The sequence below is a fragment of the Peromyscus californicus genome, unplaced genomic scaffold (assembly GCF_007827085.1).
Source record: "Peromyscus californicus insignis strain IS unplaced genomic scaffold, ASM782708v3 Scaffold_21__1_contigs__length_65335640, whole genome shotgun sequence".
Taxonomy (NCBI): domain Eukaryota; kingdom Metazoa; phylum Chordata; class Mammalia; order Rodentia; family Cricetidae; genus Peromyscus; species Peromyscus californicus.
This window is the reverse complement of record NW_026294514.1, coordinates 63,584,145-63,587,799: the sequence shown is the minus strand read 5'-3', so window position 1 is coordinate 63,587,799 and position 3,655 is coordinate 63,584,145. Positions and strand designations below refer to the sequence as shown.

Below are 3,655 nucleotides of genomic sequence, written 5' to 3'. Positions count from 1 at the left end.
GCTGGCCTCGAACTCACAGAGATCCGCCTGGCTCTGCCTCCCGAGTGCTGGGATTAAAGGCGTGCGCCACCACCGCCCGGCTATTTAATTTTATTTTTGAGACAGGGTTTCACACAGCCCAGGCTGGCCTGGACCTTTGTAGCCTAGGATGACCTTGAACTCCTAGTCCTTCTGAGTTCACTTCCAAGTGCTGGGATTACCACCATGCACCTCTACACTCCTCTCTGGAAGCAGGATTTGTACTCTGGTTGAACCCTATTTCTTTGGAATATTCTATCACTTTTTTTTTTTCTGTCAGGAGATGCAAAAATGAAGTTGCAGGCTCTTTCCAAGCATGAAAGAATCCGTTTGAACATTTTTGAGCCCTCCACCAAAAGAAAGTTTTAAGACTTGAGGAGTCGGGCATGCGTTCCTCCAGGAACAAGGCTCAGATGCCCAGAAGGGACTGCGTACCAACCAGCAAGTGGGAGGAGCTTGGCTTCCGCCTCTTTAGGCGCCCCCGGCTCTTCTCTAGCCAGCGAGTCAGGCGCCCTGAGTCCTCCCGGCCGCCCGGGGGCGCCAGAGGCTGCAGAGGGCGTTGCGGCGCCGCCCGACGTCGCACCTTCGGCGGCTGCGCAGTGCGCACGTCAAAGCCGGGCTCGAGCCGGAGCTGGGCGCGGGGCGCCAGGAGCCGCGCGGCCTGAGAGAGTCCGGGGCTTCAGTAGCCGCGCGAAGGCTGAGGAGACCTCAGAGGCGAAGGCGGTGCCGGCCTCAAAGCCACAGCCGCAGCGGGATCGAGTGCAGCAGCGCGGCGGCCACCGCGGGAACCCCCTGGGCCACCGTCCGCCCGCGCAGCCGCCGCCGCCGCCGCGGGAGCCGGGAGCCCGGAGCAGCTGCGGGCGGAGGACAACGGAGGGCCGGAGCGCCCGAGCCGCGCCGCGGGGACCGAGCGAGCAGCCCGAGGCGGCGGCGGCCGAGGAAGGGGACGGCGACGACGCGGAGAGGGAGCTCCCTGGCCCGGCCCAGCCCCGTGAGTGACCCCCCGGCCCGGCCCTGCTCGCGACGCGGACGCCCGCCGGCTTCCGCCCGGCCCGCCTCCATTTTCCCGGGTGGCGGCAGCGGCGGGAGCGGCCCGGGTCAGCCGGAGTCCTGGGCACCGCCCCTGTCCTCGCCGGTGCTAGGCTCCCGGGGCCTGCCGGCGGGGGCTGCAGCTGACCAGGGGAGAGCTAGTCCAGCCAGCTGTCACTCCCGCCGCGCCGGGGACTTGGAGCACCTAGCTCCCGAGCCCCGCGCAGCCTCCCTGTTAGCAGGACGCAGACACTATCTTTTAAAGGGAACCTTTCAGGAAAATGCCTAACTGATTTCTGGCTAAGAATTGTGCGGTCGGCGCGTTCCCGGGTTCGGTTGGAGCAATCCAAAGCGCCGACTGCGTACTGGTGCCGTAGCGACTCCGAGGTGAACCTGGCCGGGAGGTGGCCTCCCCCGGGGAGCTTTAACGTTGTGATGTGAGAGATAAGACGAGTACACAAATAACCACGATACCAGGCAGGAGGGGATAGATAAGTCCTGTTTAGGAACTACCAATTGCTGGAAAGGTGCTCGGGAAAGACCAGACCTGTCGATCGTTTGTTTCCGCCTTCCCACGAATCTGGGAGGTTTCCTGGGCGAGGCGGTGCTAAACTGGGTCTAGAAGGCTCGATTGGATTTGGGAGGAGAAGGAGGTTGCAGAGAAGGGCGTGGAGGGGCAACCAAGCTGTAGAGGACAAAGGTACAAAGAGCATGGGAATGTTGCTAATTCCATCATCGAGTGCCGCGATTGGTGAGGTAGTCAAAAGAGGCAGTTGGGGGTCAGATCTTTGAATGGTGTAGAGGAGGTGTTTGAGCGACCTTCCACGGAAAACTTAGAACTCATTTTTCAGTGACTCATGAAGCCGGAAATGTATGCTAGGGCATATTAAAGACGCTCTTGTGAAAGACAGGAGAGCAAAGAAAGCCACCGTCAGGAGTTGACATTGTTTCTTAAGTATAATGCAGTTTGAGATCGATTTTGACAGCTACCAGGATATTTAAGCAAATCTATGTCCAAGCCAAGGAAAATACCTTTTGCCGAAAGTGTCACTAGATACGTGATTGTTAGAAGTTAATGGAAAGAGGTGCCTAAGTTAACCTCCTCTGCGCACACAAGGTGTTCATGTTCCTTAAAGTTGCATCAGAACTTCTGGACCTGTATGTTGGAATTGAAATTTAAACTGCCAATTTATAAAAATTAAAAAAAAACCTTAGCAATTGGTTGAACATACACTCTCTGCTTAAAAGGGTAAAATTTTCGTTAGTTTTTAGTTATGAAAATATTGGAGAGCCAGAGGTGAAAGTTTTTAAGCTCTATTTCATAGGTTAATAATAATAATAATAATAATAATAATAATAATAATAAACCTAGCAAGTAATTAGTAGCTGCTAGAAGCCTACAATATATGACTTGTGAAACTCTGACTTAGAACTTAGTATTGGTTTTGTAAACTCTTGTATGAACAAGGAAATACAATTTTTTCAGTTTTATACTTTTCTTTATTAAAGTAAGACATGATCTAGCTGATGGTGGTGGTGGTGTACACTTTTAGTCCAGCACTTGGGAAGCAGAGACTGGATCTCTGTGAGCATAAGGAACTCCAGACCAGCCAGATAGATTTACAGTGAGACCCTGTCTTTTTTCCTTTCTTTTAAATTAAGTTATGCTCTTTGAAATGTGGAAGTAGGAGTCCATCTCTCCTTTCTCCACTTCCCTCATCTCCCCCACCTTACCCCCATCTTTTTTGTTTTGTTTTGTTTTGTTTGTTTTGTTTGTTTTGACAGGGTTTCTCTGTGTAGTTTTGGTTCCTGTCCTGGATCTCCCTCTGTAGCCCAGGCTGGCCTCGAATTCACAGAGAGATCCGCCTGCCTCTGCCTCCCAAGTGCTGGGATTAAAGGTGTGCACCTCTGCCGCCTGGCTCCCCCATCTTTTGAAACAGGGTCTCATTCGGTAGCTCAGGTCCTTCTCCAATTTGCCATCCTCCTGTTTTGGGCTTCCAAGTGCTAGGATTACAAAAACAACTAGATTTTTTTTAAAGTTATTTTCTTATTCTTAACTCTTAGATTTTGTTGCTATCAGCATTTTTGCATAGTTCCTTTTTGGTCTTTTTCTGTGTATATTTACTTTACATAAAGAGATGTACTATGCACATTATTTATTGTTTATTTATTGGCATTTTGAGACAGCATCTTACTCTGGCCCAAGCTGTCCTGGAACTTGCTGTGGAGGCCAGACTAGCTTCAAAACTCCAGATAGTTTTCCTGACTTAGCCTCCTAAATGCTGGGTTTCAAGCATGAACCAATAGCACCAGTCTGGAAATTTTCCTTAAGTGTTTTGTTTGCCTTTTACTTACAAGGTTGCATTGTTATTTACGGTTTCTTGTTTGAAGTATAATTATTAGCTTCTCTTCAAAGTGTGAACCCCATTGCTGCTTATTGAGTATGGTTTTATTCGGCAGAATGCATGTATGTGATCATGAGGAATGGAGGAGAGCACACAGCAGAGGTGCTTTTAGAAGGGCACTGAGGGCCTGGAGAGGTGCTCAGTGGTTTAGAGTGTATTCTGTTTTTGCAGAGGACCTGATTCTGTTCCTGTTGGGTTTCCAG

The 3,655-nt window shown here is 51.0% G+C and overlaps 1 protein-coding gene across 1 annotated transcript in view; it reads left to right on the top strand.

Moving 5' to 3' along the window:
• The first annotated feature begins 620 nt into the window (after positions 1–620).
• Positions 621–3,655, top strand: part of Cab39 (calcium binding protein 39) — an 80,517-nt gene continuing 77,482 nt past the window's right edge. The window contains exon 1 of the mRNA XM_052750548.1: positions 621–1,009. The gene's annotated coding sequence lies outside the window, so the exon portion shown is untranslated. The remainder of the gene's footprint in view (positions 1,010–3,655) is intronic.